Source organism: Chelonia mydas, chromosome 3 (genome assembly GCF_015237465.2).
Source record: "Chelonia mydas isolate rCheMyd1 chromosome 3, rCheMyd1.pri.v2, whole genome shotgun sequence".
In the NCBI taxonomy this organism is placed as follows: Eukaryota; Metazoa; Chordata; order Testudines; family Cheloniidae; genus Chelonia; species Chelonia mydas.
Window position 1 is genome coordinate 79,891,656 of NC_057851.1, and position 11,549 is coordinate 79,903,204.

The 11,549-nt window shown below is 41.9% G+C and overlaps 1 long non-coding RNA gene across 4 annotated transcripts; it reads right to left on the reverse strand.

The window, feature by feature from the left end:
* Positions 1 to 2,022: 2,022 nt before the first annotated feature.
* LOC122465022 lies at positions 2,023 to 11,387 on the reverse strand. Of its 4 annotated transcripts, none has more exons than XR_006289535.1 (5): positions 11,161 to 11,387; positions 7,397 to 7,453; positions 4,753 to 4,807; positions 3,681 to 3,833; positions 2,023 to 2,273 (listed from the first exon to the last, which is right to left on the reverse strand). It is a non-coding gene; the product is annotated as an uncharacterized LOC122465022 (long non-coding RNA). The 4 variants fall into 4 exon arrangements; XR_006289537.1 differs by lacking the exon at positions 11,161 to 11,387 and adding an exon at positions 10,840 to 11,005; XR_006289538.1 differs by lacking the exon at positions 7,397 to 7,453 and having other exon boundaries at positions 2,025 to 2,273.
* Between the last annotated feature and the right edge of the window lie 162 nt (positions 11,388 to 11,549).

Consider the following 11,549-nt stretch of genomic DNA (forward strand, 5'->3'; position numbering starts at 1 on the left):
GCCTTCCCCTGGCAGAGCACTGGAAAGCAGCCTCTGCCTCCGTGAGGGGAAATCAAGCTCATGAAGTTAACATGAGCAGAGCTGTACTTTGCTCATCAGGTGATGGCTTTGCTTATGAGCTCTTACAGACCAGAAATACAAACAGGTGGTTTTACAGTGTGCAATTCCACTCATTGTGACACTGGAAAACCAGGTGCCAGGTCATGCCAAGGGCCCCATGTCTCAACTAAACATTGACAAATACAGAGCTAGAATTAGCCTGGCTCACCTGTGTGTTAGTATTGTCAGAACAGGTATTAGAGTTATAGAAATGTGCTTAGTCTTTAGTCTGTATTGAATGTTTGTATGTTGCCACATGCATTAATCTCACAGATAAATCTGTATCTCATATTGTAAGGTGAGGGTTTGCATTATAAGCCTCTGAAACTGTGTAAGTCACCAGATAGGAAAGAAGCAGGAACTAGTGTGAAGCACTAGTCTCCAACAGAAGGTGTTAGGTCCTGCCTGACGAAAAAAGCCCTTCCACACCAGACAAACTATTGTGGAACATGACAGGACAAAAGACTTTGTTGAGTGCTCTCCCCACTCCCAGCCCCCATGAAGAGGCAATGTGCCAGTATTTGCAACTTGGAGCAGAAAGGGGGAAGGAATAAAAAGCCCTAACAGGGAGGAACTATATCTTTATACCACTTGGACTGTGAGAGGCAAGGATTACTAAACATAAGCAAAAGATCCTCAGTGCTTAGCCTGGGTTAGCCCTAAGGGACATATAGAGTTTGCTTATTAGAGAAGCTTCTATCACCTTTTGAAAATTAAGACTAACTCATTTGTGTGAATATGTTTACCTGCTTTAACTTTGTAAATAATGCTCGTTTCCTTTTCCTAGTTAATAAAGCTTTAGATTGTAGCCAATCCTATAATAAACTATGATTATCTTTGGTGTAAGATCTAGCATGCAACTGAGCTGGGTTAAGTGATTGGGCTTTTGGGACTGGGAGTAATCTGAATTTATCACAAAGGCAGTTTGCCTGGGTGGTGAGATAGATAAGAGTACCCAAGAGGATTGTCTGTGACTCCATGTTAAAATTGTTATAGTGCCTGAAGAGTTTACAGTTGGTAAAATCTCCAGTTTGGAGTTTGTGCCCTGTTTCCTAACAGTCTGCCCTGAGATTGGTATGCAGGATCTTACGCCACTGCAGGGTAGCTTGACACTCATGTGTACGATGTGAAAGGTGAAAGGAAAGAACTTTTTCTTTGCTCATCCATCAGGTGATTAGGTACTTAACCTAATATAGGGAAAAACTCTAGGTGGTCTCTAACAAGACTTCAGCAGTTTGAGCCGCTACTTGCTGCAGATGACAATATATACAAAAAGTCAATAGTATTTAAACAAATGTACTTGACAACAGAAAATTGGTTAATTACCAGGCAGTGACTTTGTAGTTAATTCTCCCCGTAAATGTGCAGTATTTTGTCCATTATTAAAATGTTTTTTATAAACCATTATTTAATGTTTAGGACAGTCCCCTCTGAACCATCTTTACTAGTTGGAACAAAAAGTATTTATTAGAACAAAAAATGTCATCTCCAATTTTGACTCCTTGTAACTAACTGAAAAGTAATAGCTGTATATTATAGTGCCAGGCAACTGTGCTTTCACCCTGCTATCACTACCCCAAAGCAGAATAAATAATCAAAAATGGTTAACACTAAAAATATTAGTATTAATATTTATAAAAATACTCTCTACATGTACGTCACCATATTACATTACACCACAGTTATTGCCATTACACCATCCACACCAACCCTGAGAGGATGTTTAAATATACTGTATATTGCCATTCACAGAATCATGACACAAGAGAAAGAACTATCCCATGATTCCCAGCACCGCTTACACTGATCTGTGTTTCACTAGAAGGATCTCTCCCAACAAAGATGTCAAATATTTGAATTTACCTGGTCAAATGTTCTCAGCCTTTATCATGTGGGCCACATCTTGCTAAAGAGACTGTCTCATGCACCATCTTCCCTCCCATTCCCAATCCCCTAGAGCTCCTTTCCTTGTGTTTGTAATCACAAAATATCCCAGTGATAGCTACAACAAACTGTGCACATGGAAAAGTAACAGTGGGAAAGTCTTTAATATATATCTGTAGCTTCTTTTAAAGCAATTTAGCAGGTGAAATCCTAGAACGTTAGCACCATGAGATCAGCAAACTCTCTGCAGTCCACCAGCAAGTCCTCCAGGAACAACAGTTTGAGAGCCCCTGAAACAGATCACAAATACAAAGAAGCAGTGTCCAAGATTTCAGAAGAAGGCAAACCCTGCGTGACCTCATAAAGCACCCAACCAATACTGCAATGCAGTACCTGGTGCTATTTTCTTCCTGGCCTTGCAGGCGATCACTTTATACCCTGAAGTATGTGATTTGTGTTCTGTGAAGCGAGTGATCACCTGTATTTTAGCCTGCATAGCTGTAAACATTGCTAATGATCACACAAGTGTACTACCCTTTCTAAACTCCAGACACAGAAATTGACTTAATCTGTTTGAGCAGCAGAGAATGCCATACGCTGGCTCTGTGCTTCCTAAGGGAATATTTGTGTGTGTTGGTTCTAAATTCACTGCCCTAACTAGACACTTTGGGCCACATCCTCAGCTACTGTAAATAGACACAGCTCTGTTGAAATCAATGGAGCTGCACCTATTTGCAACAGCTAAGGATCTGGCCCTTTGGAAGGACCTTCTCTGTTGACATTATGCCGTGTATTATGTGATTGCCTAGGAGATCCAATTATTAATATGGTTCTGCAGCCAACGCTATAAAACCAGTCCACAAGATGGAAAAATCTTAGGCTAACCGATATTAAACAGGGCCATATTTGACACAACCCCCTCCTCTACCCACATCAAAAAAAGAACTCAGGGCTTAGCCATGGTTGTTGCTTTAACACATTTATACAATGATTTTTGAAAAGCTGAAGTGTGGTTGCAAGCCACACGGACCACTTGTAGTCAGTTATCTTTCCTTCACAGTTTAAAAGGATAGTATTTTAACTTTTCCCATATCAGAGTGCATTGGGCCCGATCCTGATCTCACACTCGTTTTGACTTCAGTTGAGTTATTCCTGATTTAGGTACCAGTGCCAGGTCAAAATTAGGCCCATTCTCTCCAAAGTGAACGGAACTATTAGATTACTAAAATACTTGTGTTTACTTCTAACTCATTAACAAGTAAATCAAGATTGTAATTAGAACACCTTTGCTAGTGATTTTTGCTTCACGTTGTCCTGATGGGGTCAGGTACCTATGTGGGCATAAAAGCCAACCCTGGCATTTCCTTTTATAAAGGCATTTGGGATTAATGGAGATTTTCACTGATGCAAGTGAACTTGGTCTGAATTGCCTGCACTGCTTCATCTATGAATAAAGAGAATGAGAGACTGTTCAATGACTAGAAAACTTTGTTAGTGGCCAGTCTTTTTCCTAGGTATCACTCCCCCACCCCCTTTATGCACAGTATATTATATATCCTCACTCACTAGAAACATACACTTATAGGATATACATATAATATATACAATGATCATACTTATAGGATATATGATCATCTAATATAGTCATCAGTTGATTCAACTGAGCATGCACAGTAAAGAATTATGAATTTTAATACCTTATCATTGGCACCCGCTGGAAATTGTCTCAGATACGTATAACCTTGTGTTTTTTAGCTTATTGATTGATGGATAACCAGAGGGAATGTGTTCACTGAATACAAGTGAAGTAAAAGAACGACCAAAGATATTGTGATATAGTCACTGCAACCCTGAAAATTAAAAAAGTCATCAACCACAGATCGAAACAGAGAGGTATCAACAAGAACATTGTGCCAATTTTACAAATGTAATAATAAATAAGATTAAATTTTGTATATTCTGTGGGCAGGCATACTATTTACAGGGCAACCTTAAGCAGCCCATCCACTTATTTTTCCACTCAGAAATTTTTTTTTTCTCAGCTGAAGAAAAAACTTGGCTTGCATCAAAAGACTTTTTGTCAGATATTCTGGACATGTCGCAGGAGTGATTAACTAAATGTGAAAAATCAAGTTTTATTTAATTCACGATCATCTAATCTGATTTCCCACATAGCACAGGTCATAGAATTTGACCTAATGATTCCTGTTCACATTAATAACAGTTCACTTTAACTTGTTTTGATTTTGCCTAGAAGCATAATTACTGGTCAGCAAGGAATACAGGAAGTGATGGTCACTACCAGGCTCTGCTTGAGAGAATATTTAGTGGGAGGCAGCTGACAGCCAGCTTCCCTGCCCACCAAGAATGGAGAAAGCATGACCATGATGAGGAGGCTGCTGATGGCCTTTTGTCCCATTTAGATTCACACACCTACACTTCGTGCTACTCCCCTGTGCACTGTCATACAGCAGAGACACCCATTCTTCCCACAGTAAACATCCCACCCCATAAGTATTCATCCCTCACATGCCTGTTTCTCTAACATACTCCAGCATGTGCACTCCCTTTGAGACACATGGCTCCTTCCACTGCAAGGCATATGTCCCCCTTGTGAGAAACACAGCCTGCTGTACTGTCTAGTTATTTGGGCTTGAAGGTGGCTGGCCCAAGACTGTAGAAGGAACTCCCAGAGGAATTGAGGCCAATCCTTCTGCTCCAAGTGCAATGTGCAGCTCTTTGAATTTGCCTCCTCTAACATAAACATACCGCAATGTGCGTATAAATTCCAAAACAGATCAGTCCATTGCACACCTTTCTCCCCCTAGAGAGAGGATGAGAGAACAAACACGTGACAGATATTAGTCCCGTTGCTTAATGCACTAGTGGACGACATTCAGATACTATGGCAATAAGAACGGTATAAGAATCTATATAGAAAGGAATAAAATAACACTTTCACATCCCAATAGCTAATCAGTCCAACCCACTCCAGCCTCTGCTCTGTGAGATATCCAGCCCTCTCTTGCACTCCTCTCCCTCCATGAGACACTTGGACTTCATTTTGCCACCAATGTTCCATAATACACCTCGTCCTGTGCCAGAGTAAGGCCCAGGCTCAGATTTCAGCCACAAAATTTGAGGTACCCTAAAAACTGATAAGAAAACCAGCAAAAATAGAAAGCAGGAAAGTAAGAGGAAGACGCTTGCCCTGCACAATAGCACACGCATTTTAAAATAATAAAAGAAATTCTGCAACACGAGGCACTACGTGGTTTTGGGTTGTTTGTTTTTTTTTAAACCGTCTGGCAACTTCCTGGGGCTCTTCAGGGCTCCAAGCTGGCCATTGCCTAAGAGAAGCCAAAGTTTCCTCAATAACCCACCCACAGGAAAACGTCAAGAAGGTTGAAAATGGTCACATGGGTGTGTTGCTAGGCAACACCTTGACCTCCCTAGGTGGCAGCCATATTGGATGAGATAATTTATACTGAGTGTTGGGAAGATTAAAATAGTTATTGTTCAGTGTGAGTTACAGAGCTAGTGTATTACGCTGAACATACAAAGTATAATCCTCCAAAATGAATCTCTCTGTCATCATGGGGCAGGGGCTTTCAAAAAGAAGGGAGCAGAAAGAAGCTTTAAAACTATAACACTCACGATGAAAAGCATTGTTGCCACTCCACAACTAAAGCAAAATATGACTAAAGGACAAAAATTGAAGGCTAAGAAGGACATCAAATTCAGCCAAGTACGGAACATAGGAAGTGAACTGATCTACAGAAGTTCTGGAGTACAGTGAGGAAAAATGTCAAAGAAAGCATGTGCCTCCAGTTCCAGAGGCTGAAGTTATAACCTCTACCAATACAACAAACAACACTCTGCTGTGTCCTGGAGAATCTGTACTTTGGCCTGCCATAATTGCTGAAGATATAAATGAACAGTCTGCTCACAAAACTCCTTACTCAGTCCAGGGTGACACATTTGCAATGGTCACCATTCAAATCTTTACCAGCCCTTGCATGAGCTGTTTACTACAATCGGTAAGTGACTGTGTGGAATGTTGTTTGAGGGTTGCTGCATATTTTTCTTTTGGTCCGGACTTATATAGGGATTTTCTTGTCATAATCCACTCACCTTTGGGAAATTCTTACAAAATGTTTGGAAAGAACATGAAAGAAATGAATGATCAAATTCCTTTCCCACATAGTAAAATGAATGGGGATTGTTGGTGGAGTAACTTAAGGTTGAGGTGTAAATGGAAGGGACGCTGGTGGGTGGAAGCAGCCGCAACCTTCAGAGTGGACATAGGAATCCAGAAGACCTTAATATCATCCCTCTAGGTACCAGCTCCCTTTTATAGGCCACTTTTCCTGCATGCACAGATCTCAGTCCTACAGGAGATGTGGGGTAGCCCTTACCATTTGATACCCCCAAGGAAGAAGTGAATTGGGTGTGGCTTCCCATGGGCTAATCCACTGTTAAAGTCCTCATCACCTCCATAAAAAGGAGAAGGGGTAGGTTATGCTTACCTGATCCTTCCTATCTGCCCCAGAAAGAGAAACAAGAGCCTGACTTTCCAGTCAAGTCTACCACACACAAACACAGCCACCCATGAAGGCAGATTCTCACTGCCTAATCATGCCCTTCCTCAATGGAAAAGAAAAGTAGAAAAACTACCTGTTGTAACCTGAACCTTTCCTCCATACTCCTATCCCTAGCAATGGAACTTCTTTCCCTCCAGATGTTTAAGACTCATTTCAAGTTAATAGCGAATATGGATAAGGTCAGGGGGCTGGAGGAGGGCATTTGATTTTAACATGAGTTGCTCTTCGACACCATCAGAGGAAAGAATATTGCTGACAAATAACAGAGAGCCTTGTATCTGGTGTTATAGATCAGCAGAGTCAGAAATCACTTTTATAAGAACTATGTTTTGCTGAAGGCCAATAAGACATTTGATGAAAAGTTTATTAACCCCAATTTCATGCTATAATAGCTATTTGTTTGTACTCCCCAAGCAGGAACTGCAATATGATACATATACAAATAGTTCAATATTACCTATTAAAAATGCCCATTACTGCAAATCTTTTCTTACACCATAAGAACGGCCATACTGGGTCAGACCAAAGGTCCATCTAGCCCAGTATCCTGTCTTCCAACAGTGGCCAATGCCAGGTGCCCCAAAGGGAATGAACAGAACAGGAAATAATCAAGTGGTCCACCCCCTGTCACCCATTCCCAGTCCTGTTCATTTCAATGGGACTTGACCCAAAAGTTTGCAAAACTGGCCCCTCCAACAACAGCAGCTTTTTGTGCCAAATAATGTACTAAATAATAATTGCACAAGAGGAATAGCCCCAAGCAGTGACATGAGCATCCCCAAGAATGACCATTTTATCTGATACTCAACTTTTCTTCTAATTTCTTCTTGATTTCCTCACCCCCTCCAAGAATGATAGGAAGTGATCTGGAAATGTACAGAACTTACTTATCAAAGGAGTGGTTTGCTATTAAAATATCATTCAATGTATTAATAAACTCTGACCAAAGATGAGGAAAAGGGATACATGTGTTACAGAAAATTGCTTGATTCAATACGATTTCCAGATTCTTTAATTAGCAAGTCTTTCTTCTGTGATTGCTCACAATTTTAGTGGAAGTGTTCAAGGATGCACAATTCTGCCTGTATGAATAACTAGAATGTCGGCACATTCTTCTTATGGTTTAAAAGAGCTGTTACTCATTCAGTTACATTATTTTAGATCAAGAGATTACACACACAATTTTTAAAATCTTAACTAAAGTATACAAGTTCTCTGCTAATAGAGCACTGTAATGAAATTGAATTTATACATTTTCACATACGCAGTTACAGCCATAAACTTGCTCTAGTGAGTGCAGCTGTTTTCTATAGTAGTGACACATCTTCCATAGGTAACTTTGGCACTATCGTATATAGGAAGGCAATGGAAGGAATGTAGGCTATTTGTTGAATATTCGTCCCTAGAGGGTTGTGAAGTGATCTCGCTGTGGTCAGTTTTGCTTATCTTCCTCCTAAATAAAATATCCAGTTAAAGAATAAGGATGAAATATATTAGTATTTTAAGGGTTAAAGATTTAAGTGCTTTAATCCATTCCCATCTCAGTCAAAAATTCACACTATTGTCTGCGATCTTTGACAACTCTCTTTACCTCCTGTTGGTGCAGTCAAGACAAAGTAACTTTGGAGGTAAAAAGAAAAGGTAAACAGAGAGATCTCACCCAGGGACTTCTATGAGGATAACTATCCAATCCTGCTCTGGCTGAAATAATTGGAGTTTGGCCTTTACCTTCAAAGCCAGCAGAATCACACCCTAAATCTTTCTGAGCACTACCCTGAAATGTTTAAGAGAAACAATAAAGAATCCCCAGAGAAACAATAGAAAAGTTAAATTATTTAATTGATATCAGCTATTGGAATTTCCAGTGACCATGACTGAAAGATTAGTAAGTAGCATTGAGAAGTGATCGAACTTTACAGGTCATCGAGGGGGCTCTCTCACCCACTCGCACCTATGGTACATTGGCTTCTGCATATTTTTTTAAAGGGGTTAACACTTTTTCTGTTCTTGTTGCCTGCAAATTGTGTTCTACCATCTCATGATCACAACACAATGATCAAGACACCTTCAGCCCCATAAGGCTGGGTGCTGTGAATCTGGCGAAGATGAAAAAGTTGATTTTATTGTATCTGCCAAGCAGGGTTATATAAACTGTAAGAAACCCCATTCCAAAAATGTAAATGCCTGCGACTATGCATGGTTTCGGATAGGCAGAACTAGGCAAAGGCCTTTGCCCGTAGTTTCAATGTTTCCAATTTAAACTAACAACGTCAATCTCTCTGAAATGCCTTGGGTTGCATTCTAAGGAATATGCACAATCAGTAAAGTGAAAATCCTGCTTTAATGTGCTTAACTAGGCAGGCAGGAGGTAGGAGTGCTTATGGCCTGCTCATAATAGACCCATATAGTGTAGGTGCCGTCTGCTATTGATGTCTGAGGGAGGAAGAGTTCCGAGCTATTCGACTTCATTTGTATCTGACATCTGCAGCTACTCCCACCTTTTGTGTTCCAATCTGTAACAGAGATTCTAGATTCTCTGTCTACCTTGAACTACATTTTACCCTGGCTTGCACTCGGGTAACCCCACTGGGGTCACATGTGGATAGAACTGGGGACCTGCATGCTTATTCTTATATGCTATTCAGACAGAACACAAGTGGCTGAAACTCCTACTGCACGGAATTAATAACTGTGTGAGGTTGGAATGAAAGTCTTGCTTTAAATGACTTGATCAATTTATTTGTTGTTTTGGGTCTCTCCTAATACCTTCCCCATATGATTCAATTCACTTAACATTCCCATTTGGGTGTCTCTAAATAGTACAAAGTGTCATTTTTGGTTTCTCGCTGTTGGATGCGTCTCCCTGTTATTGACATATCAGGCACAAAAATAGAGAGCAGAAAGTGATGATTATGATTTCAGTATTGTCATCGGGATTTATGCAAAACTGGGGAATAATTATTGCTAGACGTAAAGGGAGAAAATACAATGAGGTGTGTGTGTGTGCGCCATGTAAGGCCTGGAAACAGAATACCTCAATTAGGCTTTGGGACGATTTATTCAGCTATCACATTCTCAAGATAGTCTGCTGTTAATAAATGAAATATCAATAACGGTAAGAAAACCACGGAAAGTTACATGAAGGAGAAAACAGGGTGCTGCTCAGTAACATTACATAGATTTCAGAACCGCTTGGCGATTTCAGAATCTGGCCTCGGCTCCTACCGAACATCAAACCTAAAATCAAAATGATTTCTGATCTGATTCCCCTGCCTAAATACACACCGTCCTCCCAACTTTTCCAGCAGATCCTTCTGCCCATTTGCCGCTGTGGCGTATCTGCTTTGACCTTGACCAAGAGTTTTCCACACAGAAGGAAGGGCTTTTAAGTCACACTTTGAATCAATATAGTTGCTAGGTTAAAACCATGCTGCCTTGGTTTGCATTTCTCAGCTTCCTCCTTTCTTCTACTCTAAATCTAGGTGCCTTTTTAGGTTCCTTATCCAGGGCTGGTGGGGGTTTGTGTGCCCCACCCCCACTTCTTTAGTCTCCTTGCTAATCTGACTCGGTTTCACAATAATAAAGCTGTGGTCCCAAGTCAAATGCAAACTATTGACACTTTAACAAAAGTAGGTTTGATCATGCTGAAATCTGGGATTTTAGCTTGTGCTTTTCAGGCTGCCCACTCAACCCCACATGTAAAATCGGGCTGTGATCCCCAGAACAGCAGGTTCAGTGACTCTTCTGCACATGTGTGACAATGTCAGCAGTTGTCTGATGCTGGTTCCTTTCTACCCGTTTCTCGTGGGTTTCCCCAGACGGCTATGCACAGAAAGGCGTTGTCACGTGTTTGGTGTACTATAGATACCCACCGATGGGCAAAATGACCTGGGGTTTGCATTCCTGCCGCTAGAACCGGCAGAAATTAAGTAACCTGAATCACCTAAGGAGTTGATCACAAACAAAACTTTCCCCTTTCAAGCCAGGGATTTGCTCCGAAGCTTGAGGAATAAATACGCCATGACCAATTTGGTACAGCCAGCGACCCCTCTCGTTAGGGAACTGTCGCAGATTTAATTGAATTTGCTGACTGCTGATACACAGCAAGATCTGTGGCGCCCAGGGCTAAGAACATCCCCCTACAAGCAAGTAAAGCAATGTTAGGAGCCCTTTAAATCTCCCAGCTCCCGTGGGGCGAAGGATGATAGCCCGGGAGAAGGAATTACCGAAACCGCCAAACAAAACCACACACCTGGCAGAGGTTCACAGGATCTTGTGCAACAAGGTCAAGGAGCTGCGAGAGCCTCCGATTTCGATGTAAACCCGTATTAATCGCGTAACAGACCAGGAGAGGCCCCAGAAGGATCCCTTTAGCCTAGCCTAGCCTAGCCAGGCCAGGCCAGGCCAGGCCAGCCCCCGGCAGGTGCGGGATGGACATGCTGCAGGATGTGCTGGTTTTAAAGACAACTGGGCCTCCACCCACCCCACCCACCCACTCGCTCGTCCTTCTCGGGCCCGTCTCTCGCCCATAAACTCGGCCCAGTGCAGAGCTTGCAAAGGATCGTCCGCTTACCTTGTGTTCCAGCCAAGTTTTATCCCCAGGGACGGGCCTTCAGTTGACACCTTTATATTCAGAAAGTGATCCCACCTCTTCCATCAATGCAAGGCCCCCCACTTCCCCCCCAACACACACTTCACACTCCAGCAACCGGGCGGAGGGAATAAGGGGAAATCGGAGTTTGAGAAAAACCCAATCTCACTTGTAAAAACCCGCTTTTATTACAGGAAAGGCGCAATGCACACACACACCAAGGGGAAAATCAGCTTGGCAAACGCCTGCGTTTTCTATGGAAGCCGCTTGGGGGTTCATTAATATCATTAGCATTTAACCCACTCCCTGCCCAGCGCGGGGCTGACGTCACAGCTCTCCAGGAGTTGGGGCCGGGGGGGGGAGCAAGGAGA